We start from the raw sequence: 19,971 nt of genomic DNA, 5'->3' as shown, positions 1-19,971 counted from the left end.
TGTATCATTTAATGAGCGGTATTCACTATTTGGTAGTGCGAAGTATACCTTTTGGTATAGATTGCACCACCAAATAGTGAATAGTCACTTTAAGTTTCAGAAAATGAAAAGCCGTGCCCTGTAGAGGATCTTCGAGGACACTAATAAAACGATAATAAATAAATAAATAAATATATTACTATTATTACGATTATTTTCATTATTATTATTATTATCGAATTCGTAAAAGGCGATCAAAAACCGACTAAAAATTATGGAACGTTTTGGTCTGTTTTTGACCTTGATGCGATCAAAACCAGCTAAATGATTGTGACAAAACAATTTTGATCTTGGTCTTGAAACAATAGAAAACAATTTTGTTGTAACATTAAAAATTGTCTAAAATTAGTCTGAATTGGGAATAGTTCGGACTAAAACAGATTAAATTCTTATATAAATTAGATACACATAATAAAATAAAATGAATGAAAAATATTAAAAATTTTCATTTATCATAAAACAGATTAAATCTTTTGACCAGGGTGACCGATTGACATCGAAAGCGTCGTTTTCGAAAGGATTCACGAAGACTTAGATCTGATTAAATTCTGAACTCAATCGACCAAGAACTGGTGTAATTGTCCGAGTTGTTCCAAAGTTATTAGTATTTAATAACTTATCAAAGATGATTTGTTTATTTTAATTAAAATAAAATTGCAAGTGTCAATAACTGGGTCTTTTGCCTTACATTCACGATACTTGAATTTCATGAAAATAATTTTCATTAGATGCAAAACAATTTTTTCGATTGAAATTAACAAACCCAATTAAAAATACGTACACGCGTGATCGTACAAAAACAATGTGTACTAAATAATAAAAATAAACATCAAACTGTAAAATCAATTAATTAAAAATGAATTTTTAATTAAAAAGGAATCATTTCTATGCTGCATGTAATTTCAATTAAGTTTTTTCAATTAAAATAAACGGAAATTTTGTCTTCTACTATTCGGTAATACGTTCAATATTAATCAACTAGCAACCTGCAATCACTATACAACTGTCGAGATTTATTGATTATAAAATTCAATTTTTACAAATACTGCAAACATTACATCTTGTAAAGTCAAATTAAAATCAGTAATTTTTAAATGTAAATAATTATATTAAATAAAATAACTGTACTTTTTTTTCTTTATTTAAAATCTCGCGATAAATGAAGCCGATAATTAGAAATCAGGTTCCATTATCGGCTGTCACCATCGAGAGTAAAACATGTATCGATTTCTCGGTCCTTGGAGTAAGGAATTATAGAGTCACTCTGAATGGAGTCACTCTGAATGGAAGAAAAGATCGATAGCTCAATTATATATCGTTCAACTAGCGCTCAGTGTGTCACATTCACAGACTGTCTTTGAGACAAATTATATAATATTAAAATTGAATAATAAATTAATTATCGAGGATGTAGATTAATTGTTAATGTTTAAAAATGTATTTTTTGATGCATAATTAACGCATATGTACGGTGACATATTAGATTATGTATTGAATTTTCAGATTCAACATTAAATTTTAAAAACGTGTAATTGAGTTATCTCTACTTTAATATTATTATCACGCTAAAAGCTACAGCAGTGAATGCTTGAAATTTTATGGCACTGATAATTTTCAGTGTGGCATCTCCCAGTGGATAACACATTGCTGATGATGGTCCATGCGAATTCCCATCGTGTCCAATCAGGGTGAATTCATAAGAGACAGATTGTCAATATTATATTATCTATTTACGTCAATAGACATACGTTTGTAGGACATATTGATACATTTATATAATTGTCAATTATCGATCAAAATTGTAAATTGTAAATTTACTATATAAGACATAAGGAGCTGACAAATTTGTAATACTAGAATTCAAATTTGCGCGCGCAAACGCGCGCATGAATTTAGAATTTGCATATATTTTCATGCTTATGATATATTCAACCAATCGCGTTACGAATAGTTTGCTTACATGATATATTTTCATATTTTTCATCTAAATTATAATTTGTAATATAATTTGTCATACAATATATATAAACCACCACTCTGTATATTTTAATCAAAAACTACAACACGATATAAATAAAAGGTATTTTTTTTTAATTTGGACTATTATCAAATTTTATCAAGTACGCGGAAAGAACAAAATGATACTGGATATCATCCTAGATTATACTCAGTGATATCTGTGATGAAAAAATTTTTCAGATAGTAGCTAGTATAATCCAGATTATACTGAGTGATATCTGGATTATACAGATTGTAATCTGGATTATAATCATTGTAATCTGGATAGTACTCATTGTAATCTGGATTATAATCATTGTAATCTGGATTATACTGGGTGATATCTGGATTATACTCATTGTAATCTCATCGAAATCATGATTTTTAGGTGAAAGTAAAGCATACCTGCGCGCTTTGCGCTTAAGGCATGCAATAGATTTCAATTTGGCGATAAATATCATTTGTTTATTTATTTATTTTGTTTTGAAAATTTGAATGTGGTCATAGGTGAAAAATTAATTTTTTATTATTAACCTGATTGCAGGTTACTTGTAATAATTGTAATATTAATAATAATTAGTCATGAAATATAATTTATTTAGTCGGATTAGGTGACGATAATAATTTTAAAAGCTCAAGTCCAAGTCATTAAATAGACGAACCAGTAGAGATATTTTAAGGTCCTGCTTGAACTTGACTGTCCTGGCTGGTAGCCATGCATCATTTTAAAAGCCGCTCATCGTTCAACAGTGTCACTCTACTATTTTAATAGTAACTCTTTGGCATACTTATTTATATTTTGCCTGTTTTAAATGTGAGCTGCGGAGGTTACGCTTTGTACTCTACTGAAAGTCAAGTTTTATCGATTGCATTTTCTTCAATTCTGTATATAATTCATACAACTGATTAAAACGCTATAATAAATATACTTCATTTAAGAAAAACATATTCTTGAACTGATCCAGTAAAATTTTTAAATGAAAAAACCTATTTTACAAGTTTATCACGTTTACAAAGACCTGTCATATATTCTCTTACAATTTCGTACTCTGTTCGTGAATAGACTGCTTACAATCCAGTTATATTGGTGACTTATTTTGTTTTTTTTTTTTTGACAGAGATTTTTCTTTCTAGTGAATATAGTCGAATGTATTTTATCGGCTTTTATGTCGATTGTTGTTTCGTGATGTCAAGAAGCTTAGTGATGGTATATTTACGCTATAAGACACTGTAAAATGCCATCTATCTTATGGTTATACCGAAGTATTTGTATTACGGTAAAAAGTAGGAAAAATAAAAAATAAAAAAAATTCTTTGAAAGTGCAATGTAAATAATTTATTTCATATTTTTAAGAAAATATACCAAAAAAAAAATATCTTGACAAAGAAATGTCTTGATTCAAAAGTTTCAAATAATTTTATGAAGTAAAATTATTTTTTTGTTGAAATATAATGAAGCACACCAAAAAAATTATTTTTTTTTATTCAAAGATTTATTTATTTATTTTTCGGAAAATAATACTAATGTTCCGTTTAGTTTTAAGGTAGTACCCTCGCCAGAGTAGTTTTCTTAGGATTTTTTAAAAATTTTAACAGAATGTTCATATAATTCTGCATTGATCGGCGTAATTTGAAAATTTTTGACCATCTAGTTTCAGAGATATTTAATTTCAAAGTTTGAGTTTTGAACGCTCTTATACATTACGGTATACGGGATATCCAAAAGTTTACCTACAAACATTTTTATATCTCAGAAACTTTTCTTAGGATCTTTTTAAAAAACTAGAGTAACGTTAACTAGCAACTAAACAATTTTTTAAAAATAATTTCATTGATAATTACCATACAGTTTCACAGATATTTATTAATAAGTAATGAAAAATTTACCAGACTTTAGCCGAGGAAGGGATACGTTAATAAAGCTATGGCAACAACGCAAGTTTTGTGAGCCGCGAAAAAAGTATGAGACGCGCTTGCGCTGAAAAATTTGAAAAGTTTAATGTACGTTAGGTATAATATTATAGTTATTAATTTTATTTATTTAAAAAAAAAATAACAATGATTATTTTATGAAAATAAGTATTTTTCTATATTTATTAAAAATTCAAAAAAGTTAACAATTTTAATATAATAATATATATTAATCTTTGATAAGTTATAAAAATAATAGTCAGATGAAATAATAAAAAATAGTAAAATTTAAAATCAGTCAATACATCAACACAAAAAATTTAATTACTGATTTTTCTGAAAAAACAAAACAATACTGTCAATTATTTTTTTTCAGACAAAAATTTTTCAGACATTGTAATTATATTTCCGAATAAATGTATGTAAATAAATAAATAAACGCGTATATCAAAACAGAGGTTAGTCTACAACTGGTCCAAAAAACTACAGTGTAACCACTATAAAATATATTAACGCTCATGCAGTGTTGCCAGACTTTTCAAACGATCAGTTTCTCGTTGGTGATTGGCTAAAATAAGTACATAAACAGCAAAAAGTTTTCGGCTTGTCAATAATGATTCTCAAGTATATGTACCATAAAAGCCGATCAAACTTTTTAGTAAATCAAATACAGATCAAAAAGTTCAAATGCAGACCATTTTGCTCAAAATCAGTTTAAATTTTCCGACCCGGATGCTTTTATTTTTTATTAAAAATTTTTAAGGGAATCACCGATACGAAACTAGTGTAAATAAGATATAATCGATAATATTTGATTTAGTTTCCTCTTGATTCTAATATCTTACTGCATTGAAACTTGTTCCTCGAAAGACTCAATAACTTCGAACTAATAGCCGCAGGGGATGTAGAACTCCACTGCGATTCCCAAAAGAAACGTAAGCCTCTCACAAATATACGAATACATATAAATACACAGATGAATTGTAAGTGAGTTAACCGAGAGATGTATTAGTCAAATACACTTTAATAACTTTTCTGGCTTTTTTTGTTTCTCAGAACTATAAATATTATTTCTATTCTTTTTTTTCGGAACTAAGCTCTGAATTTCCTTTCTGCCTTTGAAAAAAAAAAATATTCCTCGTTGATGTTCAGTGAGGATGCGGCACAAAAGAAAATGACGTATAAAAAGTTAAAAGACTTTTATTCTATTATTAATTATCATACATATTTTTATTAACGACTCATATGTGATAGATTAAAAAAAAATGAATTCGAATTGTATGAAAATTGAATTTATCGGTGAATTTAATAAAAATTTAATTATACCACAGATATTTTTTATAAGAATAATAAAAAATGAGTCGTGGAAAAGGAAGAGATAAAAAGAGACAGGACAATGCAAATGAGAAATTTTCTGTCGTGTTTTATTCTCGTCACTGGCACTAGCGAATTTATAAATAATAATGAGAATAAATTGGCGTGACTAGTTCATCTGATGAGTACCTTGGTTGTCATTTTGGTACAGACAATTTTATTTTATATTTTTAAATTAAGTTAACAACTTCAGTACCAACATTTTATTATTTTTTTAAGTTATTAAAATTATTTAATAATTTTTTATGTTAATTTTTAGAAAACATTTGAAATTATTCTTTCACTGACGTTGATGGTTAATTTTAAATTCTTTCAACAGTTACTCAGAAAAATATTGAATAATCATTCAATTTATTAAGCCTTTTTTTGATTAGGGACATTTAATACAAAAATTTATTTTTCTACAATAAATATATCTAGAATAAATTCAACCCAGAGATTATATTTAAGATACTCTTCTATTTGTACAAGTCATAGCGTATTTGCTTACCAAGTCTAATCCGTTACAGCTTAATGTTGTTCAACGAACTTTTCTTTAAGCTCTAACATAACGCATTTAATTACCATAATGTTTGGATAAAACTGACAAAGCTTATGATATTAAAAAAAACTTTGGCTTATTAATTTTTTGTTCTTTCCAATAGAGATATTAATAGTTTGGGTAGTTTTTAAATAAAGTTGAAAATAATTAGTGCAATGACAGGATCAAATCCGAATAATTTAATGATAAATGTGGTGGAGCAAATTTATAGATCCAACAAATTATTTAAAACTCCTTCAAAAAATTTCGTAAAAAATTGACCATCAAAAAATATATAAAACTTTGAAAATTCTTAAATTCTTGTGACAATTTTTTTAAATCGTCCATGAAAAATAAATAATATTTGATAGTATTAATAATAATTAGTATTAATTAATAGTTAATACTATTATAATAATTAATAGTATTAATAATAAATAGTATTTGATAATACAGTATTATCAAAAACTTGTTAATTTAATATGTAATCTATTTTATAATTTTTAATTACTTATTCTTTTTTATTTATCCGTATAATTTTTCAATAATAATTAATAAAAAATTGAATCGATAGAATAATAAAATTTTTTGTTATTAAATATAAAATATTAAATATTTAAATCGCTTTGTCTGGTAAAAGGGCTCTGTAAGAAAAATATTGGTTAGCGATTCTAGCCAACTAATAGATCGCTCCAGTAGCCCTACAGTAGTGCTCTTGTAGGAATACACATTGCTACAGTAAGAATCTAAGAGAAACCATTTTATAAAAAGGAAAGTAGACGATTTTTTTACTAATAATAAATTTTACTAAATATATTTTCAGATTTATTGATTTTTTTAAATCTTAAATGCTTCCTGAACTAGTTGAAATTTAATTTTAGAAAAAATGTGAGGCCGAAGATTACAAGCACGTGAATTAATAACGATCGGAATTCTCAAGTAAGAACCAGACGCACAAACACTGCCTTAGCTGTTATTTTCTTCTTATCATCGTATCGAAAAGTCTGTGTGAATTGATCTGCGTCCGTCAATTCCTCGCATGCGGTCAAAATTGGATTCCGCTATATCAGGAGCGTTAGTACATGAAAAATGCACACTCACGTCGAATTAATTTCCAATGTATAATTTATCGAATAATAATGAATGAAACCAATTGAGTTTAAATTATATAACGACGAATTTCGAATTTATACCCATGAATTGAAATAAAATTAAACTCTTCAATGATTGATTAACTAATTGCTGAATTTTTGGTGTCGCGTTGTGACATTTTATTCCATCCGATACTGTGGTTCGGAATCCATTAGTTGATTAATGTTTTTATTATTATGTCACTTTCACATTATAGTAATTAAAGCAATTATTTTATGCTCGTTGATAGTCACTCAAAGTGTTTCGATAAAAATGTCAAATTTGTTTAATATTTAATTATTTCATATTTCCTTTTATTATTTCAACCAATCATCACTTATAAATATGCATAGTTTAATTTAAATAATATTTTGTATTTTTTTTGTTTTATTTTATTTATTTTTTTTTTTTTTTTTTCACTTGATTTATATTATAATTTATTCAGGTGGAATATTGTTAAATGGAAATTAAAATGAACCCCTTCAATATTGTTCGATAAAATTTTTAACTCTGCATTTTTATTCGTTTTCTATATTTATATAATTTTTTATCTGGAAAAAAATATTTTCAACGCACTGATAATTTTATAAATTGCTTAAATTTTTAAAAGACTATTTTTACTTTCATTTCAATAATTAATATAAATTTAAAAAAATTTTTTTCTTTAAGTACTTCGTATTGTAAATTGTAATTTCAATTGTGATGAAAATGTTTTTTTTTTAAATAAAAATATGTTTCATTAAAATAAATGAGTCATCAAAAAATTTCTAGGAATTGAACCTTCGTCAATCAATTATAAATCCGAGTGTGCAAAATATTTTTTTGTTATAAAAAAAATACCATTGTATATTGATGCAACAAACGGATTCAAAAGTACTTTCATACACAGAAAAAAAAAATTTCTTGAACCAAGAAAATTATGAGGAAGTTTATTTGTTATAATTTTTTTATCACTTGCACTGTAAAAAAAAACCGGGGTAAGTCCAAGCGGTGTAGGTGTTAAAATTTGCGGTGTTAAATTCCAACACCGAAAGCGGTGTTAAAATAACACCGCTGCCGGTGTAAATATTTTTTTCCCGTGTTAAAGCGGTGTTAAAAATTTTCCGGTGTTAAAATATTTTTCGATGTTGAAGATATTTTACTTTGTGAATATTTTTATTCACTAAATTACTACTATTGGACAGTATATTCATTAATTCATAAAACTATTAATTATTGAAATGGTAGGTGTAAAATTGTATAAATTTTTAAATAAACTTCGTATTACATAGGTAACAATTTAAATAACTACAAACCAAAATTAAAATTTGTTCTGGATGATACTGATAGACTTTTTATATTTTTTTATGTCATACATTTTTTTCTTAACTTTTATAGGCACAATTTTGTTTATTTCACTAAAAATCATAAAAATTACACCAGCCCACAAAAAAAAAAAAGTGGTCTGTGTTTTTGACCAGACCTACCTATCTTTATGTATTTTGACGCGCTGAATTCGAATCTGAAGTCAGTTTTGCCCGTACACCCTCAAAATTTGGAGTAAAATGGAAAAAACCTCCAAAAAAGGCAAAAATTGCGAAAAACTAGTCACAGCGATGAATAAATTTTGTGGACCCGGATCAAGTATGATTTTTATGTATGTCAATTCACTGAATCTGAATCTAAACGTTCAGTAGCCCCTTGAGCCGTTAAAATTTGAAAAAATTGGAAAAAACCCAAAAAATCTGCAAGAAATCATGAAAAATCGAAATTATCGAGATGAAAAAAATTTTTTGGATTCAGATTGAGTATAATTTTTATGTACTTTGTTCCACTGAATTTGAATCTGTAGTTTTCTTAGTGGGCCGGTGTAATGAATACTACTTTAATAAATTTTCTATTTATTTTCTTGATTTAAAAACTAAGTTTTATTATGTTTTATAGATTTTATAATCTTGATATTTTAAATAGACTGTTTACTCCGCTTTTACACTGGTATTACTCCGTTTTTCTACCGATTTAACACCGAAAAAGTACTCCGTTACACCGGTGTTATTTTATTTTAACACCGCAAGGTGTTAAAATGTCCATTTTTAACACTGCTCTTTTTACAGTGTATGAAAAAGATTGCCCTTTAAAAAAAATTTCAAGTTTTTCATGAAATGATATTTAAAGCGCGTGCAAAAAATAAATTTAAAAATTAATGGTCTTAAATTTTCGTTTTCATTAATTTTTCTACTACAAAAAAAAATTTTTCTACTACAATGCCATTAATTATAATTAAAAAAATTTTAAAACAACAATTAATATCGGATTTTCCGATAAAATGTCATCCCAATAATAAAAACTGCCGTACACCGTATTTCTGTAACTGACAGTCTCAAAGTTGGTATTGTTGTTAAAATATATACCCAGAGTATTATTTGAAGGTCAATAGAAGTAATATAATTCGTCTGCAGTGAAGTGCCATCACATTCAGAGCGTGTCGGCAATCAAAAACAACAATAACTGACACGACAACAATAGATCACAGTACATACTTAATTATGACATGATATCACATTTTCATAAATTTATTATAGAACTTTGGTACAACAACAAGCATAAACTCCCGTGGGACTTAGCTAACTAGTTGACAATGTATTGAACGAACTTTTGTCAATGTCATGAATAAGGTAACGATAACAGTTACGGTAACGATAATTTAATGAAAGCTACCATTAATTTATGTCAACTAAAAGTTGTGTAGGTCACACAGTTAAATCATTGCTTGTAAGATAAATTGGTTTTGCCGGATAAAAAGTTTTCAGTTTATATTTAAATATAAATATCTATATTTAAATGTTGCTAAAGTTTATATTTACTCAGGTGATATTCAAGTTCGAGAGACTTGACAATAAAGTTTGAGTGACCTCGAATCGAGAGAAGTGTCTCGATTAATACGGTGACAGTTGTTGATGCTGACACAGGGTTGCTAATGGTAATAATAGTAATGCTTACTACTACTACTAGCACAGTTTATTTATAAATCTTCTAACCGCCTTGCCCGCTTTTGGCTCTCAGCATCATTGACTTTTCCGCCATTCACGTGGGGATACATTGTTCGCCTAATTGCAGCAGTAAAGGTAAAGAGTAGAGAAATTTATCGAGCAGTCTCAAGCCTGGCAACTCTGTATTTCTCCTTCCCAGTGACAAGTTATTACGCCAGGAGCTTCACAAATAACTCGCAATAATTATAACCTTTTAAATTAATTTATCTTCCGAGATATTCATTTAATTATGGCTTTTAATTAACGAAAAACAAAAGCTGATAAATTAAACAGCTAAAGAGGATGTCAATTATCCGTTAGTTCATTTGTGACCTTTCACCAACTTTTGTTATTATCTTTCAATTTACGGTAGTAATTAACACATTCAAATATTATGTATTTTGAATAGTATTCATACACTGTGGCATTGCCGAGATTTACAGATCATGAAAAAAAAAAAATTTTGGCTTAATTTTTGATATTTATAAAACTAGAAAAAGTTTGTGTACTTTTTAAATTAATTTGAAAAATTATAGTTCTATCACAGGATCAATTATGAATAATTTAATGGACAAATGTGACGGAATAAATTTATTGTGAAAAAAAATTTCAGATAGTAGCTAGTATAATCCAGATTACAATGAGTATAATCCAGATATCACCCAGTATAATTCAGATTACAATGGGTATAATCCAGATTATAATGAGTATAATCCAGATTATAATGAGTATAATCCAGATTATAATGAGTATAATCCAGATTACAATGAGTATAATCCAGATTATAATGAGTATAATCCAGATTACAATGAGTATAATCCAGATTACATTGAGTATAATCCAGATTACAATGAGTATAATCCAGATATCACCCAGTATAATCCAGATTACAATTAGTATAATCCAGATATCACCCAGTATAATCCAGATTATAATGAATATAATCCAGATTACAATTAGTATAATCCAGATTACAATGAGTATAATCCAGATATCACCCAATATAATCCAGATTATAATGAGTATAATCCAGATATCACCCAATATAATCCAGATTATAATTAGTATAATCCAGATATCACCCAGTATAATCCAAATTATAATGAATATAATCCAGATTATAATGAGTATAATCCAGATTACAATGAGTATAATCTAGATATCACCCAGTATAATCTAGATTACAATGAGTATAATCCAGATATCACCCAGTATAATCTGGATTATACTAACTACTATCTGAAAATTTTTTTCACCACAGATATCACTGAGTATAATCTGGGATGATATCCAGTATCATCTTGTTATTTCCGTGCATGTTTGTATTTAATCATTTTTACGATTGTTAGACAAAAAAATTTTTAATTAATTGTTAATTAGAAATTGCACTTTAATATTTTAACATTGATCGATATTATGAAGCACTAACCGAATGTAGCAGAGTAGAAAGTGGTTTTAAAAGCGCAAATAAAATTACTACAAATAACTATTGTTGACAAAATGTCATTACATCCGACAATGATTATTTTTTTGCGATTTGAGCATATATAAAAAAGAAATAATAAAATTATTATTTGATGAAAGAGTAAATTTATGACATTCTCATATTAATAATTCACTTTGACACTGAAAATTCAATCGTATAAATATATTAATCTAATTTGCTAATATAATTAAATATAAACTCAGGTGTAAAAAATTAATTATATTTGCGTTAAGCTGTTATTCAACAAACAGTGTATTTAAATGCTCGTACAGTGAAAAAAAATTTTACGGTAAATTTTTGTTTATAATTATGTTGGTAAAATAATTCTGACGATTTTTTAACGATGAATAATTTTAGTAAATTTAATTAACAATAACTATAAAACACGGCAAAATAATTATTTAATTAATGTAAATGTTGATTTATAAAAAGTTAATTATATTTTCAAGTTTTATCTTCTTTTCCGACAAAAAAAAAAAAATACAAAAAAGCTTAATTACATTCGGATTAAAAACCTTTTATTTGCTTTTTAGAAATGCAACGCAGTCTTATATAAATTAAATTTATATTGAAATCTTTTGAAAATATTTTAAGTTCGAATCACTTTTATTTTAGTTATATTACATTTAAAACTAGTCGCGGTTAACGGGAACTTTGAATCAAGGGTCAATAACTAGGTCTTTGGCTCAGAAACAGATTGTTGGAGGTCAAAAATTACCTGAGACTATTTTTTAAAGAAATAAAGTTTTATATAACTTTTGAACAAGCATAAAACTTATGAAAGCTCCTCGCTCTGAAAGGGTTGAATTATTAACGAAGTTGATTTTTATTTAATAATTAATATTAAAACTTTTGTATATAAATATCATTATAGCGGTATCCATTATTTTTAAGAGATCAAAAGAGAAACTGGGCCAGATTTTAAATAAATTTTTCCTGAAACTTTTTTACTTTAAATGAGAAAAGAAATTATTTAAATTTTAACTAGCTGATGAATGAAAAAAGCTTTAGCTAGAATTAAAATACAATCATTGGGGAAGCTTATTAAGCATGGAAAGAATTTTGATACAAGGAATTATCACAAGCTTATTTTGAGAGAAAAAATTTATTTTGAAAAAAATCGGCAATGTGACAATAAATTAATTTAATTAATTATTTCTTAACTGAATAATAAGACAGTTTTTTCTCAGTAATTTTTTTGATTTGAAAAAAAAAAAATTTCATTAAAAAATTTTTTTTTTCCAAAAAAAAAAATGTTGAAAATTTTCAACAAATTAATTTTCGATTAAATTGCTTTTTTTTTCTTGAAAAAAAAATTTTTTTTCATCAGTGCACAAGGAAAGAACAAGATGACAGTGGATATCATCCCAGATTATACTCAGTGATATCTGTGGTGAAAAATTTTTTAGATAGTAGCTAGTATAATCCAGATTATACTGGGTGATATCTGGATTATACTCATTGTAATCTGGATTATACTCATTGTAATCTGGATTATAATTATTGTAATTTGGATTATAATTATTGTAATCTGGATTATACTCATTGTAATCTGGATTATACTCATTGTAATCTTTAGATATTTTCTATCCATGCATTGCATTTTAAAAAAATACATAAAAAAATTAAAAATTAAAAAAAAATCACTTATCACAATTTTAACAAATTTTCAAAGAAATTAAAAAAAGAATAAAGTTGAAAATTACAATTATTCAAAAAATTACATAATCCAAGATTCTACTGAGTATAATTCAAATTATACGAGATATTTTTTCGAATTATATCCAGTGTAATCTTACGCGGCATAACCAGAAAAATTACTAGGTCAAATCGGAGATTACACTGAGTATAATACAAACATAATTTAGTATAATCTGTATTATAATTATCTAAAATTTTTTTTTCACCACAAATATCACTGAATATATTATTAGAGGATATTCAGTGTCATTTTTTTCTTTCCATGCACACTGAGCACAAATTTATTAAAAAAAAAAAAAAAATAAACAATATTGTATTAAAAAATAAATTTGTTAAAAATTTTCCGAAATTTTGTTTTGTAACTGAAGAAATAAAAATTTATCTCGTAATAATTTTTTTAGTAAAAAAAATTTTTTTTTATTAACAAAAAAAAATTGTTGAATAAAAAATTCGCGAAATATTTTTTTTCCAGATTCAGAAATTTTTTTTCACCAAAAAAGTTGCTGTAGAAAAAAAATTCAGTTAAGAAATAAAATTGTTCAAAAATTTAAACAATTTTAAAAATTTTAATTGATTTTTAATTACATTACTAATTTTTTTCAAAAGAAATTTCTCCCAGTGTAAAGCTCAAGACACAACATCGATAACTCAAGTGCTAAGCACACAAGTCAGTATAAAATTTTCCAAAATTTTTCCTCATTCTCATACAATTATACCAATGCGATATAAAGTCAATGAACATCGAGACTAAACACAAAAGCTGACCGTATCTACTTCTATTGCAATTGTATGCGACTAGTTCTCTGAGACGATGACGGTATCGGTTCTCGTTATCGCGTATGTCTGTGATTGTGCGCTAGCCTCATAGCAGAAATGTGTTATATGATTGTGTAGTATGAGCAGGCCTTTATAGAATGGCTCTTTACTTGACAAGGCCGTACGTTTGTTTGGACAAGTTAGCACGCGACTACCAGCTATTGTATCGCATTGTATATATTGTATTGTCATTTGTGTATATAAAATACACATATCTATCGGCGAACATTGATGAAGTAATCTCAGTCCCAAACTTATCAGATCCATGTGATTAAATATTTATCGAGACAAATTTTACTGTAATTAACATCCAGAAAAATTGATTAAATATTTGTCCGATGAATAATCAAAGTGAATTATAACTGAGTCGTTTTTTTTTGCAAATTGACCAAAAAAATTTTTTTTCAAAAATTGGAGTTTTTTTTTGTCAAAAATTGGAGTTTTGTTTTTCTGAAAAATTACAAAATTTTTTTTTTTTAACATGATTTTTTTCTAAGACCGAAAATTTAGTGATTTACGCACACGAGTGCCAGGTAAATGAATTAATAATTCGGACAATTAATATTAAGCTTAAATTATAATAAATTTAATAAATAATAAGCTTACTTATTTTATAAATAAAGTTCCGTGATGTAATTTAAAAACCAGGTGAACCTAATATATATTTATAAATAAATACACAGAAACTAGTAATAAATAAAATTCACTTTAGCGAGGCTAATAAGCTCATTCACTGTTCACTGAATTAAAACTGACATTTTGATTTTGTTCAGACTGAGGATATTCTAGCTGATAGCTACTTGCAGTATAAAAAAAAAAAAATAACTGGTGACATCAAAAATGATAAGTATAAAAATTAATTATAAATTTAAACTCTAAAATTTTGTGTTTATTTTTCACTGAATATTAAACGAAAAATATTTCAACTGTTGATCACTGACAATTTAAATTATCATGGGAAATAATTAATTAAACATTAAACACGTCACTTTCCTGTAATTGTGTGATGTTAATTGATACGTTGAAGATTTAAGGAGGAAAAAAAAAAAGGCAGACTTCAATGAAGAGTATGAAATGAGAATTACAACAACGCGAACTGCATGGCGGGTCGGCCGCGACTGAATCGAATTCTCAACTCGACTCACATCGGAGTCGGCGGTATAGCTTGAATGAGAGCCTTGCCAGAGGGAGGTAACCGAGAGACAAGGAGAGATTGAGAGAGGGAAGGAAAGAGAAAGAAGGACTGAACGGGGGTGTCCATCTATAGTCCCGAGTAGGTCGGGGTGAGAGCGAAAATAAACAGGGTAGGAAAAGAAAAGAAAAGGAATTGAAGTTGGAACTGGAGTTTCGCGCAGAAGCTGCCCGGAGAAGGGTAAAGGGTAAAAGGTTAAAGAGGGATAGAAAGTGGCACATTTAGAATTGCCTGACATGAAGACACGATTCGTCTGATATCGTTAACGAACAACCAAAACTGTCACATGAAATTTTTTTTTTTGAATTTGTTTTTTCGTATTTTCATTCAGACACACATTCAGATAGATTTTACTATTTTTTTTTTCTATACACTTTTTTTCTTTATCGTCTTTACGTCCACCCAGACGATTTGTGAGGGTCTTGTGAGACGAAGCTTACAATTTATTCCTGTGGCAGACATCCAAGTGCTTTTTTTATTTTTAGTAAGTCCTTGAGTAATTGTTTAATATTTTGTTTAGTTTTCATTTTTGTAATTATTCACTTGTACTTTCGATACTGATTTTTAAGTTAAGGACTTTTATGATCTACGCTTGGGTCAAGTAAGTACTAACATTTGTGAAATTTATTGGGGTCTTGAAAGAAATTTTTAAGTATATCAATAATGATTTATAAATTTTTTATTTACCTAAAATATTTTTTAGGCAACTACTTTAAAAAATCAGGAGATATAAATTAATCCGGGTCAAAAAATTTAATCTGTTTTATGATAGATGAAAATTTTTAATATTTTTCAATTCAAGATTCAAAGCGATGAACCTCTAAAAAAAAATTAGAAAAACGGTTGACCCTAAAGGCCATCCCTGCAACTTCCCGCTGATTTCATACTTAAGTGCTAAAAAATTGCAGTTATTACGTTTTTGAGCTCTTCGAGCTCAAAAGACTGATGGCAGCTATTATTGAATTTAACTGTATTTAGAATTGAAAATAGAGAAAAAAAGTTTTAAAAATCCAAAAGTGCACGTCTCATAATCTCAGTTTTCATGATAAAATTGATTAAAATTAATTATAAATACTTTTGAATCTTTCGCGCCATAATCACGAATTTAAAATTTAAAATTTTCCCGGGTCAAAAAATTTAATCTGTTTTATGATAAATGAAAATTTTTAATATTTTTTATTCAATTTAATTTTATTATGTGTATCTATTTTATATAAGAATTTAATCTGTATTAGCCCGTACTATTCCCAATTCAGACTCATTTCAGACAATTTTTAATGTTACAATAAAATTATTTTCTATTGTTTCAAGACCAAAATCAGAATTTTTTGTCACAATCATTTAGCTGGTTTTGATCGCATCAAGGTCAAAAACAGACCAAAACGTTCCATAATTTTTAGTCGGTTTTTGATCGCCTTTTACGAATTCGATAATAATAATAATAATGAAAATAATCGTAATAATAGTAATATATTTATTTATTTATTTATTATCGTTTTATTAGTGTCCTCGAAGATCCTCTACAGGGCACGGCTTTTCATTCTCTGAAACTTAAATAGTAACTATTCACTATTTGGTGGTGCAATCTATACCAAACGGTATATTTCGCACTACCAAATAGTGAATACCGCTCATTAAATGATGCATGAAATTACAAAGTTTAATATTAATCTTGTCATCTTGTCAACATTTTAATCTTGTCGATGTATTGACATTGTCTTTAATATCGATGATTAGAAAACTATAGATTTAGATCGAATGAAACGATGAGAATTATTTTACGTATGTTAATACAAATTTATTAGTTATCACGGCAACTAATATTCGCAGATACAAAACTTTAATAGCCGATGAAATGTTATGCTATGACAAATAAATATGACAGATGTAAGATTATGATCAACGACCAGTTCATAAAACAAGAGAGCGCATCAATATATTATAATTTAATTTATTTTTTCAAATAAATGCGACTTGTAATAATTTTTAATAAGATACTTAAGACTCAACAAAATTATAAGTCGTTATCTTAGTCTATTTTTGGCCTTCAGTTTAATAAATCAGAATTAAACAAATTTGATAATCAAAATTTGTAATATTTTTCTAAATTCTATCACTGATATTCAAAAGTCGCATAACAAACTGACTCGCCGAACTGACTGCTGATAAAAAAATTATAAGAGTCAAAAAAAGTTTCGAAAGCACTGTCGATAACATTGGCTAAACGCTCATGAATTTTTATAGCTCCCAATTGAGAGTCTGTAATACTCTTGAAAAACCATATTCCGATTGGTTGCAAAGCAGCAATGACAAACAGGAAAGCTATTTTATTAAAAAAAAAAAATAAAAAGTATTAAAACATACCATTGAAATTTATGTTGTAAAAAACTGAACGAATATTAAATTTGAAAGTTCTTTAGTTGGAAAAAAAAATTATTTGCTATTTGATAGAAGCTTTCGCAGAATTTTAATTAGACTGCAATATTTCTTTATGATTTCTATTTTAATTGAATATAAGGTAAATATTTTTTTAATTAGTAATTAATAATTAAGAAAATATTTGCTTTATGAGACATTTATAAGCTTGTGGCTGTTTGTTTACATGATAAATATTTTACAAATCATATCGAAAATATTTACTTAGAATTGATCAATTAAAATTCGATAAAACTACACGGGAAGAAAATTGAAGGAATTTTTACTATTTTACTATCGTAATTTTTATTTCATAAAATATTAACGGTGGACTATACTTCTCATTTAGTAATTTTTACGATCTACTATTGTAAATTTTATCCAACAAACAAGACCAGCGAGAGACTCAAAAAGTCCAATACTATACAGCTAATTATACAATATGTGTTTGTGAACTTTACAATTCAACTATTGTAAAAATTGATAGTCGGTTTTTTTAAAAGAAGTTTTAGGAAGAGTGAGAGATAGGAGGTTCGGCTTATTGCTACTTTTACAGTAACCGAAAAAAGAAATCGAAATTTTTCGTCCTATCCGGGAATCGAACCCAGAACTCTTTGGTTGGCAGCCCGGGGATTCTCCCTCTACGCTATCCGAAGTAAACTACTACCAATGTCCTTCAACATTTAGATAAACTCGGAGTCTAGCGCTGTGCACGGCCATCACTCACACTAATTGAAAAACATTCCAATGCGACTATTGTAAAATTTGTTATACTTCTATTGGAAAGATACAGAGGCAGCACTGGACAATTTTAATCTCTCACTTTTTACAATAGTAATATCTTACTTTTTCTAATCGTAAGTTGGAAAATTTCATGAATAAATAGTAAATTTTCTTCCAAAATATTTGACAATTAATACTAATGAAAGTATAGTCCAGCTTTACAATAGTTGTATCGTAAATTTTTCCAGAAATTTTTTTTCCGTGCAGCAACTACCTTTTGACCCTAAACATATATCGTAATAATGTTAAATAGATACATTATTTTCTTTAACATTTAATATTTAAAGGTTAAAAGCTTGGGAGAATGATATATAAATTTAAAGTGATCCCCTAGATAGATAAATGGTTTAAGGACTCCTTTAACGCATCCGCTGTAAAATATTCTGAAAAAATGAAGACTTATAACGGTAAATGGACGGTGTCTCATGTTAGCTAGTCGCTGATCTAGGGTTAGATATCAAGAAACAATAATGATAAGACTCCCTGAATTCGGGTGAGCTTACCATCTCTTGGCCTCGGCACGCCGCAAATGTGACACATTAAATAATGTGAGCTAATATGGAATAAATGGATAGTCAGAGAGTTACTGCTACAATAAGACATATATATTCATTAACAGAAACGACCGTATAAGCATAGAGAGATAATTCTGTGGATTCAATTAATCACTACATGGCAGTCAAGAGGATTTATCTCATCATTAACTACATAACGCTGTACGCATATTGACAGGGGGATTCTAGAGAAGCTGTCATTAAGTTATATAGGATTAACCAGATATAATTCATATTGGCTATTCTTTTTCAGTATGGTTATTTAATTAACTGAACTATTTATTCTTTATTCTGAAAAAAAATAATACACTAGTCACAAAAATTAAGGGATTTAAAAAAAAAATTCGAAATTCTTGGGTGATTTTCAACGAGCTGTAACTCGGAGAAAAATGATCGTACAGCAGAAAAAAAAGCAAATTGTAGCTTCAAGTGTCTAGTTTTCAGATACGACCATGAAAATTTTTTATCATGTTCGGGTCTGGAGAAATCCTAAGAAAACCACAAAAAGAAATTTTCCAAATTTTTTCTCGTCTTAAAAAAGGTCTACGGGCTTCAAAAAAATTTTTTCCATTGTTTCGCTGAAGAGCTTTTTTAAAAAATTTAATGCCCTTCAATTTGACGTAATCAAAAAGCCTGTACGATGATTTGCCATGGAGTTATCGTCAGTCAAAGCAAAAAAGTATTTTTTCACTTTGACAATCAATAACTCTGGAAATAATGATCGTATAGGAAAGCGAAGGACGGTTTTGAAAACTACACGATATTCTCTATAAGATACCGTGAATAGCTTTTGTCAAAAAAATTTTTTTTGAATTGAAAACTTTAACTGAAAAAACGACAAAAATTCGCATAATTAAGGATATTTGGATAACTTGGTATAACTTTGGATAAAATGGATGAACAAAGGATATCGTTGGTAATTTTTCAACCTCCAAGTGTCCCCTAAAATCCCTGAAAAATTCAAAGCGCTGCGATTTTTTTTTCATAGTGCCCCGAAGCTTCAAATTCTTTGTTTTTGCAAAAATCACCATTGTGAGCAATTT

The 19,971-nt window shown here is 27.5% G+C and overlaps 1 protein-coding gene across 2 annotated transcripts in view; it reads right to left on the bottom strand.

The window, feature by feature from the left end:
- Positions 1-15,086, bottom strand: part of LOC141532341 (octopamine receptor beta-2R) — a 52,364-nt gene extending 37,278 nt beyond the window's left edge. For both annotated transcript variants that reach the window (XM_074250642.1, XM_074250641.1), the window contains exon 1: positions 14,591-15,086. The gene's annotated coding sequence lies outside the window, so the exon portion shown is untranslated. The remainder of the gene's footprint in view (positions 1-14,590) is intronic.
- Between the last annotated feature and the right edge of the window lie 4,885 nt (positions 15,087-19,971).

Source organism: Cotesia typhae, unplaced genomic scaffold, assembly GCF_013202065.1.
Source record: "Cotesia typhae breed Kobodo isofemale line unplaced genomic scaffold, CoteBio_Ctyphae contig_59, whole genome shotgun sequence".
Classification (NCBI taxonomy): domain Eukaryota; kingdom Metazoa; phylum Arthropoda; class Insecta; order Hymenoptera; family Braconidae; genus Cotesia; species Cotesia typhae.
Note: the sequence above shows the minus strand (reverse complement) of the source record. Positions and strands in the feature narration are given on the sequence as shown.